At 32.3% G+C, this 12,692-nt stretch overlaps 1 protein-coding gene across 1 annotated transcript in view; it reads left to right on the forward strand.

Annotated features, from left to right (window-relative positions):
• Positions 1 to 6,166: 6,166 nt before the first annotated feature.
• The window catches only part of LOC139489999 (uncharacterized), a 33,614-nt gene continuing 27,088 nt past the window's right edge, over positions 6,167 to 12,692 (forward strand). The window contains exon 1 of the mRNA XM_071276854.1: positions 6,167 to 6,557. The gene's annotated coding sequence lies outside the window, so the exon portion shown is untranslated. The remainder of the gene's footprint in view (positions 6,558 to 12,692) is intronic.

The raw sequence follows: 12,692 nt of genomic DNA on the forward strand, positions 1-12,692 counted from the left end.
TTGATATGTTTTTGTTTTTCTTCTTTGAGAAAAAGCTGTTTGCCACATCTAGCACATGATCTAGATCTTCTTTCACCTCAGTCGATGATATTTTATGACATTCAGACTACTAGCAGGCTCCATTAACTAGAGGGTCCAAGGACCCTGTGTCGCTCACCTGATATTTTTATTTACAATTGTTGCATGATAAACGCAACTGTTGTACTGTCGTTTAGATACTAAAAAGTGCATTTGAAACCTATGTTTTATTTCAGCCATGTGGGCAGGCAGGGTCATCATATACAGTGGTCCCTGGATATCCTTGTGGTGATTTAAACCAAGTTTGTTTAAATTCAACAGTTGTTTCAGGGGAGAATTTTTGTAAAATTTATCTAACAAGAAATGCAAAGTAATGAGAAAGTTGTGAAGTAGTTTTGTTGTTGCGCAACCCCCCCACTTTGCCAAAAAAACCAAAAAGGTAATAAAAAATTATCATATAAGGGCAATCTATCCTATTAATGATTTCTGCAAAATTCAGTTGATTGTGCAAGGGTTGTATAGCCAGCTGAGGTCGTTAAAAACTCTCTTTCTTTTGTTGTTGCAGATAGATCTTGACCTGATAAGCAATTTTACCACATGTCAGATTTGCACTAAATGTTTTAGTTTTTGAGTGATAAGCCAAAAACTGCATTTTACCCCTATGTTCTATTTTTAGCCATGGCGGCCATCTTGATTGGTTGGCCGGGTCACCGGACACAATTTTTAAACTAGATACCCCAATGATGATTGTGGCCAAGTTTGGTTTAATTTGGTACAGTAGTTTCAGAGGAGAAGATTTTTGTAAAAGATAATTAAGATTTACGAAAAATGGTTAAAAATTGACTACAAAGGGCAATAACTCCTAAAGGGGTCAACAGACCATTTTGGTCATGTTGACTTATTTGTAGATCTTACTTAGCTGAACATTTTTGCTGTTTACAGTTTATCTCTATCTATAATAATATTCAAGATAATAACCGAAAACAGCAAAATTTCCTTAAAATTACCAATCAGGGGCAGCAACCTATCAACGAGTTGTCCAATTCATCTCAAAATTTCAGGGCAGATAGATCTTGACCTGATAAACAATTTTACTACATGTCAGATTTGCTCTAAATGCTTCGATTTTTGAATGATAAGCCAAAAACTGCGTTTTACCCCTATGTTCTATTTTCAGCCATGGCGGCCATCTTGGTTGGTTGGCCGGATCACCAAACACAATTTTTAAACTAGATACCCCAATGATGATTGTGGCCAAGTTTGGTTTAATTTGGTCCAGTAGTTTCAGAGGAGAAGATTTTTGTAAAAGATAATTAAGATTTACGAAAAATGGTTAAAAATTGACTATAAAGGGCAATAACTTCTAAAGGGGTCAACAGACCATTTTGGTCATGTTGACTTATTTGTAGATCTTACTTTGTTGAACATTTTTGCTGTTCACAGTTTATCTCTATCTATAATAATATTCAAGATAATAACCCAAAACAGCAAAATTTTCTCAAAATTACCAATTCAGGGGCAGCAACCTATCAACGGGTTGTCCGATTCATCTGAAAATTTCAGGGCAGATAGATCTTGACCTGATAAACAATTTTACCCCATGTCAGATTTGCTCTAAATGCTTTGGTTTTTGAGTTATAAGCCAAAAACTGCATTTTACCCCTATGTTCTATTTTTAGCCATGGCGGCCATCTTGGTTGGTTGGGCGGGTCACCGGACACAATTTTTAAACTAGATACCCCAATAATGATTGTGGCCAAGTTTGATTTAATTTGGTCCAGTAGTTTCAGAGGAGAAGATTTTTGTAAAAGTTAACGACGGACGACGACGACGGACGACGGACGACGGACGACGGACGCCGGACGCCAAGTGATGAGAAAAGCTCACTTGGCCCTTCGGGCCAGGTGAGCTAAAAATGAAATTGTTAACACCATGACCCAAGGAAAAAGGATCAACAGACAAAGTACAGTCAACAAAACACTTCAATAAATGTTCTACTATTGGATGTTTTACTACCTTAAGTATGCATGAAGGTCTTGTATGGTTGGTAATACATGTACTATACAATAATTAAGCAACATGAATATCACTCAAAACTGGATTGATGACACAAATACTAGAATATGTTAACTGAGATTGAGATACTGCTACAATTTTGCTTGGTATAAAATGAAAAGTAACTTTTTAAAATATGTTTATATGTGTTGTTCGCATCATGCATCCTTGGTGCAGCTTTTTATCTTCTTCTAAACGAATTGCATTCTTTAAAAAAAACATTGCAATGCCCTAAGATAGATTTGTCTTTTAAAGGTTAGTCTGTCTAATTTAACATTGTTTAAGATTATTTTTTCTGTACACCAAATATTTTACGCTTTCTAAATTACGACTTCAAGTGTATCTCTTGATAAATATTAATCCAGAAATCATGTCTCACTCACTGAAATTGGTAAATTATGTTGTTCTATGAAACTTTTTCTTGTCAATATAATGGTATAAAATAATTTTATGCACGTAAAAAGAAAGGATTTTCATGACCTTCAAAATATATTAATGATATCTAACATCTGACTGGACATGAAAACCATGCTAATTTCATAGTTCAATTGGTTTTCAAATTTGATTGATAACTAAGGAAATGATTATTAGACTTGAAAGTACAATAAATTTAACATTTTCTTTGATGTAGATATTTTACTTATTAGTTTTTTACTAATATTTTAAATTTATTTTTTAAAATAGCTTCAATATTGGATTGTTGCCACATCATTTATAGCATTCTATATTTGAACCTTGAAAATGATTAATATCAAAATAATGATATATTATATTATTGCCAAAGAGACATTTATCCACAAGAGTTCAAATGAGATAAATGTTTTAAGCAATTACAATATAGGCATCCCAATGGCCCTCAATAATGACAAAATCCTTCAGTAAAGGCGGCTATAAAAGGCCCTGACAAATGTGAAATAATTCAATCTAGAAAACTAACATATATGACAGATATAAATTAACGACAGCCATTGAACTTCAGTCTCCTGCTGACTTGGGACATGCAAAGAACGAATGTGGCGTGGTTAAACATGTTTGTGAGAGCTCAATCCTCCTTCTTATTTGGCCAGTGATGTTAAAGTGCAACATAAGATCAAACTAAAAATCAGTTGTAATAGGCTTAACACACGAAAGATTGGTACGAGTTAAACTTGAATTGGAAGGGTTACGGTGAACAATGTTATGTGTTTTTGTAGTTTTGAAGGTTGCACACTTCATAAAGCCGACCATGCAGATGACAATTCAAAAATGTCAGTCGTGTCGCCTAAAATCGACCAGCTGTGTCGACACAAGAACCAATAATTCAATCAATTAAAGTTCGGATATTTTTTTATTGCCATTATTTTAGTAACAAGATACTAGGCCTGTATTTAACAATATCAAAGTCATATAATGCACATTTAATATTGTATTATATGTCTATGACAGCTGGTATGTTCGTCTGAAGAGTTAATAACACCAAATTCAGGGGCGGATCCAGGATTTTAAGTATGGGGGGGCGCAAATTTATTTATTCGCCGAGCGGAGCGAGGCGAAAATTTTTTTGAGGTAAAATTATTGAAATATTCTTCTAAAGAGGGTGCAATGTAGATATCTCGAACTATTGTTTGGTAAAATTAGCGAGAAATTTACGTTTCAAGCTGAAACCGACGAAATCCACCTCTGAAAACAACCTATAATCACTAAAATCACGCATGCACTAAGGGATTCATATTGCATATATGAGTTTATAAAGCTACAGTTATAAAGCTGCAGCCCCCAAAACAGAAGCTGAAGATCATGGGAACCTTTTATTTTGATTCTGTGTTCAATTGCAAACCAATCTACAATAAAAACACCATCACTTGTTGTAAAATTATCTATATAGCAATATCGGGTAATATCTTAACTAAAACCTTAAAAGCATGCTGCTGCATGGTAGTTGTGATATAAAGAAATACAGGTACACCACAAAAAAAGTTGGTTGGAACTTCGATTATCAAAGAAATTGATAATAAAAAGCGCAAATACAATGTAACAACTTAAATAAATCGTAGATCAGTTTGATTATTAATCACATTGATTCTGTTAAACTGACTGTTATATACAATATAATATAATGAATGTTAAAAAAGATGGAATGGTCTCTTCTGATACTTAAATAAGTTGAAGACAACCCATGCTTTGCAAATTTTAGGGGGGGGGGCGCACGCCCGCCACGCCCCCGCCTAAATTCGCCCCTGAAATTGATTTATTTATTTGGTTTGTTAGTAAATACTCATTTTTCTCTTTGGCGTTAACAGAAAAGTCCGTATAAATATAGAATTAAGTGCAGTAAAATTGGCAACTTTAAAGTTATTACTGCCACTGGTTTGATACCTTTAAAGGCGGACTGTGAGTTCTCTAGGGTATCAACTGCCTGGTAGCCGGTGCTTTGGTGCTGGCCATACGCATGGCGTGAAAAATACGGACATTGTTTCATTCAAATTTTTTGTTCCAAATTTCTGAAATTATTTGAAATTATTGAATATACAGTACTGATATCCCACAATCAAAGCTCTGATTCATTGTCAGGCTTTGTCAACACTTTTTGTCCTATTTGTTTTGTTTGATCAGCCCTTATTATACGACCGCAAATTTTTTGGGGGGATTGTATAATGGTATGATGTGGTCGTCGTCCGAAGACACTTTGGTTTCCGGACAATAACTTTAGTTTAAGTGAATGAATCTCTATGAAATTTGTTTAAGGAGCTTCAATAACACAAAAAAAGGTTGGGATTGTTTTAAGGGCTTATATGGTCCCAACCGTTTAGAATTAAGGGTCCAAAAGGGGCACAAAACAAGCAATTTTCTAGTTTCAGGATATAAACTTGTGTATAAGTTTTTCCATTGCTCTGAAATTGAAGCGCAATGTTAAATACCATAAGTAGTAGGTTGGGATTCATTTTTCGGGGTTATGGAGCCAACAGTTTAGGGGTTAAGGGCCAAAAAGGTACCAAAAACACTTTAGTTTCCAGACAATAACTTGTGTTAAAGTGTATGGATCTCTCTGAAATTGTACTACAAGGTTCCATACTACAAAGGAAAGGCTGGGATTGAATTTTGGGTTTATTGATCCAAAAGGGGGGGGGGGGGGGGGGGGTACATTATTTTTCAGGGGTTCATTTTTTTTTTTTTTTCAAATTTGGAATTTTTGAAATTTAAAGTTTAGAGAAGAAATCTTAAATTGCACTGTATTACGGAATAGATTTGTAAGATCTTTGACCACATTTATTTTGTGTCAGAAACCTATATTATGTCAAAAATTTGACCACAATCCAAATTCAGACAGTATCAAGTTTGAATATTGTGTCCAAATTTGCCCCAACTGTTCAGGGTTCGACTCTGCGGTCGTATCAGGCTGCGCTCAGCGAAGCATTTAATTTTTGTAATAAAATTAGACTTTCAAATATTTTGCTGTCGATCATTCCTGTAGAGACAATTATTTTCAAATGCGTATATGGTGCAGTAAAATGGTTACCCGCTAAGAATATTTCATAAAACAATCTTAATCTTATCTGGAACCAACTTACACGAAAAACATATTGTATTTTAATCCAATAGGTCTCATTCTGTGTTGCAGAAGGATTTTCATTTTCTTAATTACAGTAATAAATGCACCATGCAACAGTACAAATGTGACGTCATGGTTGACACATATCTATGAACTACATATTCTAGATTTATTTAATCTTCACAATAAATTAAACACATTTATGAAAGCCTTTGACCTCCTTTCATGTATTTACATATTTTTATTTATTTGTCTTTATTTAATTTTTAACTAAAACTTAAATAAATATGAAAACGCATTATTAATTTGTTGTTAGAAATTGTTTGGTTGTTGTTTCAGCAATCTTTGAAGCATACTCGGAAGCGTTAAATATATCCCAAAATGAGTTATGCTAGATTGTTAATCTTGACATAAAATAAAAATATTTTATCAACAAATGTTTGTGGTTTTATGAATATTAAGTAAATAAATGACATACATTCAAAATAACAAATTACAACGATGTCTTAGAGGTGTTACAAGTATCATTGTTACAGATGATCAGATAAAACGCACAAAAGGTGATACTAAAAGTTAATATTTTGTGTGATCTGATCATTGTCCCTCAGGTATCAATGTAACGTCTTGTCAAGGAGCAAATGACAGACATGCAAAAGAAATGTGCCTCGGGGCTACGAACATTGACATATCCGAATACATCACTAACCATATCAACAACTATGGTAATTTTGGAACAAGACAAGGAGCACCAATAAGTGATCATTTATATATTCGGAATATTTTATGAGTGTCATTGTGTTGTTTTTCAAGGAATATTTTCGTTTTTAGGATATATTGTTTTCGTATGTGAAATGTAAATGTGTTTTGGATTTAACGATTTCTGCTGATTCTGCATTTTAAGAATATTTTTCAAAGATATTAGAAGAAAAAAGCCAATAATTGTCAGAACAGACATGTAAGTAAACTATATAATGTTTTACTTTTGAAAGCTTACATTCATAAGACGGATATAATTGATATGTTGTACCACTTATATATACTGTTGCATCAGCTTAGTTACTTTTTGCTTTTATAGAATTCATGTTTTGGTATAAATAACCTTTTTGTCACAATAGATAAAGATTATAGACAACCAACTATATAAAAGAGGGGGGATTAACAAAAAACAAACATAAAATATAAAAAGACCAATCAACAATGATAATAGTCTCAAGAATGGTTTAGCAATTTTTTTTCCCAATATAGATTCTTGAAGAATAGAATATTCAAACATAATAGCCAAGATATGTGCTGCAGTTTTTAAAGCAAAGTTACAATAAAAATAGCCTCTTTACTCTTAATTAATTTACACCCACATACAATTTCGTTTGTTAATTATTAAAAGGTATATATATGTGATCTATATACGTTCTTGTGGTGATGTTTTTATGTGACCTTTTATCTTTTGAAAACAAAAAATGAATAACATGTTTTAAATGGTCATTATACCCGGAAGTTTATAACGCAATCGAAAATTTGTCAAATAAAAGGGCAATATTGTAGACTTTGTGACGTGTTGAAGGCACTGATATTTCGTCATTTGATAAATATAGGATATTTTGTGTAAAAAAACAACTAACTTTTATTAATATCTTTATAATAATGATCAATCTGATTAATATGTTAAATGTGCATGCTTGTGTGTATGATTGAACATTATATATACTGTATACTTAGTATATTCCCATGCAGGTGTATGTTATACCGTCTAGTTATTTTTTATACGAAAGCGTCAAATAATTATGAAATACGAGCGTATATTCTTAGAAAATTATATATATCATATGTCAGTTATATATATAAATAGTCACAAGTAAGAAAAAGGAATACAACATATAGATCAATAAAGAAACTCGTAAAGAAAGAGGGGGAAAGATGACAAATAAAAATAAAATAACCCAATCAAACTTCTATTTGAATAGCAATTTCTTTTCTTAAAAACAGTTGTCCGATGTCAATTTACAAAGGGCCCTCAAAACACCTTAAATAGCTACTGAAATGAAGTTGTAAACAAATATTTTGAAAGGCACAATATCTATTAAAAAAATCAAATCAAATAAAATATTTTATTGTCATATAAACTTTACAGTTTGTGACCAACATATATTAACACAATAAACACAATAAACATACATATTAAACATACACAATAACAACAGCATCAAATTTTTTTTTTTAACAACAAACAAGTTGTTAAGAGTCCCCTGTCCTCAGTTCTAATGACTTTTTCAAGAAGGATCCTAACTTATTTGTTTGTAAAGGCGATGATGGATTTAGTAAATATTGATTTTTTTCTTCTTCAGCTACCTTTGTAAAAAAAAATGAAATTTAGTCGCATATTTGGAATGTAGGAAACCTCTCAAGGAATTTGACATAAAATACAAATATGTGGGAATGTCCCTTTATGGAATGTAATTTGAAGTAGTTTCCTTATTAACTATATCTCTGAACAAACACTAATTACAAGTATATCTACTTTACAATAAGACTAAATTAATCATAAATCAACGTTATGCAGTAACATGTTTGTGATATATTTGTCTATTATAATTTACTGCTTACAATTAAGATGCCACCTTAATGGATATTGTCTAACTATATATGATTTTAACTGAATAATGCATGAATTTAATCATAAAGATATCAATAATAGTATTTTTATCTTGATATTTGTTACAAATTCATAATCAAGATCACAAATACACCTTTCTATAGACACCATTTTCTTTTCAATATGAAGTTTGTTCTGTTACACCGCTATCCTAGATTAGAAAGAGGGGTCAGTGTTCTCCAAAATGATACCTCTACAATATTTTTATGTGCACGTTCCAAGTCAAGAGATCGTTATTCAATAGTCCTCGTTGGTTGCAGTCTGACATTTGTGTTGTCCTTGGTAGTTTTAAGAATTAACCAAGCTGGTAATTTTCTGTTTTGAATTGTTTTACCTCTTATACTAGAAATGCGAAAGTTACTAAAAGCGTAGTCAAACTCATAAGTCGAAATCAAACTAACAATGCCTTTGTAAAACACAAACGAAAAAAGATCAAAATACAAACAACAGAACACAAATCATAACATAAGAAACTAAAACCTCAGCGACACGATCCCCACAAAAAAACCGGAGGGAATCTCATATGTTCCAAAAGAGTCACTGAAGCAGATCCTGTCCCGTATATGGCACCCTTCGTGTTGCTAATATGAGAACAAAACCAGTGACACGTCTAGTTCTGTTAGTCACATTCGAGGATGTGCTAACGACAATTGGAACATATATGTTGTCATAAGTGAACAGATGATTTCATATCACCACTTTGAACTCTAGGTTTGATAGCTTCCTTATATTCAGTAAACCCTTATCATGGAAATTATAATAGAAAAATCAAGCTCTGGAATGACGTATCAACTGTGAGATACTAGTATATAATCCGTACGCAGGTAATGCTGACATTAAAAAAAAAAGAAATGAAAAGTTCACAATCTAGAAGCTGCGACAATCTCTTTTGTTATTTAGCTTATTCCGAATCGACTCTCATTGTCATACTATAGATGCAAGATATACGACAGATTTCACTGTATATTTGTATATTTTTTTTTAAATCGAGTTCAATGGAATAAATCACCAAACTTTGAATTAGGCCAAATAAAAAAATATGTGTGGTTCCAGTTACATCTGAAAAAAAGTTAGGGTAAGTAGGTAGGGATTTTCTTTTATTTTATGGTTTGTTATTACATTGAGTCTATGGGAGCAACATTCTGACTTTAACAGTGCTTAATGAAAAATGACAATAAAATCTTTAGGGTAAGCTATTTTTAAGCCGAAAAAGTAGGAACGGTAGGGTTACTGGAACCACACATATATTTTTATTTGGCCTTATTTAGTGAGGAGGAGCTTTCTATATAGCGGAACGTGAAGTTAAAGGTTAGGCATAGCCTCTTTTCGTTATTCTTAACAAGCTCCTGAATAAAGTTAGCCTGACATGATTAAACGAACAACTAAACAGAAAGAGGATCACAGTTGGTTCCCATGGAGTTGTAAATAATTTGTTGAAAAACACGTTCCCCAAACGTTACAAATAGCATTGTCAAATTTCTATCAAGAATCCTGATATCAGTTTCAGCAAGGAGGTTATATTAGACTTTCTGTTCGATGACGAAATACTTGTATCTACGCTGGCCATTCTTTTTTATGATTTACAAATCACAGGGTAATTTTTTTCATATTTGCCTTTTTGATTTTGCATTGGGTATACTAGTGTAAAATGTAGAACAGAGAAATATTTAAATAAAGAGACTTAGATCGTATGTACTTTGTTGAAGTATGTGCAGTGACCTATAACTGCTTAAATCCTTGTCATTTGGTGAAATGGATTGTTGTCTCAGTGGCAATTTCACCTCACTTTATTACTAGTCTTTATTTTTTAATACAGACACATGTATAAAATTGTTTTACTCACTTTATATTTTATTAATAAACGTATGAAAACTTGCGTTGATAATTAATTATGCAGACATCTGCATTTTATAGCCATTTTTATGGTCTTGTTTAACAAATTGTAAATTTTGTACAGCTTTAACGTAAATGACTGAAAATGGGCCATTATACTTTAATGATATAGTAAATCATGTATTATAAACAAATGTTTTACTTCAATGTTAACCGTTCTCAAAATATTAATTTTTTTCTGCCTTTTAAAATGAGGACTACTTTCGTTTTGTAAGAGCGCAAAACCGTTTTTCTTTCTATAGTTTTCCACGTTTTAATTTGCTGGAATTGCATAAGCTTAAAGAGAGAAGTACGAGTTTGGTTAGTACCATTAATTTATCAGGGCATATGAATTTAATAAAAAGTAGAGACACGAATTTTCTTTTATTTTAAATAAATCTAAAAATCAATGATTTAGAACTAACTTGCACTGACGGTGTAATACACAAAGAGTCCTGACGATTTATGTGTGACTCTAAATCATGTAACACATCAATTTTGGCGACGGAAATTCCTGAAATAAAATTTAAAAGGTAACAAAAGGGTCATTCTAGTACTCTATTTATTAGTATATGTATATTTTGTAAATAAAAAGACTTGACATTGTTTTTTCTCTGTCTGGTCTTAGATTGTAGGTAAAAACATAAGACTTTACATCTATGTTTCTGAATTTGTATACAGTATATAATTTATGCTTTAAAGTGGTGACATTAATTTAGATTTGGATCATAAATCTTGTTTTGTCTATAAAATTTATTTCAAAACAATTCAAAAAGTGTTTTATACAATTTAATTAAAACATTGTTAAAAACAATATGCATGGATATAGTAACACCGCCAAATTTACAATATGACACTAATTAACCTTATCGTCCTAAATTGAATAATGAAGATGTAAAAGGTGATACGACGGGCTAAAGGGCGTATGACCTTTGCGCCGATTTTGAAAATTTTAATTCTTTCATTTGCGCCGATTTCATTTTTTCATTTGCGCCGATTTTATTTTTTTCTCCTAATTGGATTTACAGGTAAGTTACAGGTAAGCTAATACTTTTACATGGGCTGAGCACAGAGTATAAAGACAAATTAAGCATCACTGGTAAATGGCTATCCCATTTTTTCGGGTTACCATTCCTTCCCCCAAATGGAATCAATGACTGCTTCACGTTTGAAAATATGTCTGACGCTCCTTCTGATGACAAATGTCTTACATTCTTAGCCTACAGACTATAAGTACATATATATGCACACTGTAACGGCGCAAATGAAAGAAAAATCGGCGCAAATGAAAGAAAAAATCGGCGCAAATGAAATGCAGATCGGCGCAAATGCAAAACGCCGGATACGACAAGGGTGTCCACTTAATCGCCTGTGATAAAAGAAAACTATTTTGTAAAGGTGAATTACAGAAAGTTCTACAAGTATCCATTGAGAAGTGAATATTTAAAGAATAATATGCATTAAAAGGCTTAAGTTTTAAGTTTAACCAAAATAATACGAAAAAACAACATTTAGATTTCAACAATAAATCATGGTAAACTAGGAACCTCAACATATTTGTTTTTATTATAAATACTTATAGTTTATGTGTTATCTTTGTTATTCTGTCAGCAACAGTAGTGTACGCCAGGGCGTGTGATAATATACACGTATGATGTTCAATTGCCTGTGTAATAACAAATTATAGTTAGTTTCCATAGTGATTGACATGAAATATAACATCTTTATTACACATCTGTCCTGTCCGAATGTCACACGATGGCGTCAACGATTTAGTGATGTAATTTCTACTGGACCATTAATATAAGATAGAAACAATAATTTAGTTTATAGCTGTCAATTGCATTATGCAAATGTAAGCGTTATTTGTGTTAACATTTATGTTTTAGTTGATACTGGCCATATATGATTTTTATTACTTTTTGAAATTGAATTAAATATTTTGAATGGAATCACGCTCAAGTTTTCATTTCTCTTCAACTTCCTAATTTGGTCGTTGATGTTTCTTTTCGACTGACAGATTGTTGATTTTTTTGCGGGACAGACACCGCGTGTGACATATTTACTTATTATAAGTCTGGTGTCCTTGAGTGGTAGGATTTGTACCACTGTTAAGAGAGGCATTTTAAGGTTCATAAAAACTCATGAATACAAATTTGAATAATTAAGAACAATATATCAAGAGACATGCAAAACTCTAGGAAAGACACACACTGTTGTTCTGAATATATACAGACAAAACTCAAGAGCCCCCCCCCCCCCCCCCCCCCCCCCAGGTTCTTAGGAAAAACTGCAAAAAGAGCCGTCCTTAATACATTGTACATTGTATTTCACCTTAAAATACTCTGCTTTACGAGTTCAAATGTTCCAATAAACATTCAAGGCACTTACGACGATCAACGAATTCACCTTGTTATTCATGACACATTTGATCGAATCAGAGACATATAATATAATACATTGTATTATATGTCTCTGATCGAATGAAGGAAATGATGTTTTTAAGTCGAAGAAATTTCGTTATTTAAAAGGTGTCGTATCACCTGCATTTTCAAGTGCACCAATTGA

The sequence above is a fragment of the Mytilus edulis genome, chromosome 1 (assembly GCF_963676685.1).
Source record: "Mytilus edulis chromosome 1, xbMytEdul2.2, whole genome shotgun sequence".
Lineage (NCBI taxonomy): Eukaryota > Metazoa > Mollusca > Bivalvia > Mytilida > Mytilidae > Mytilus > Mytilus edulis.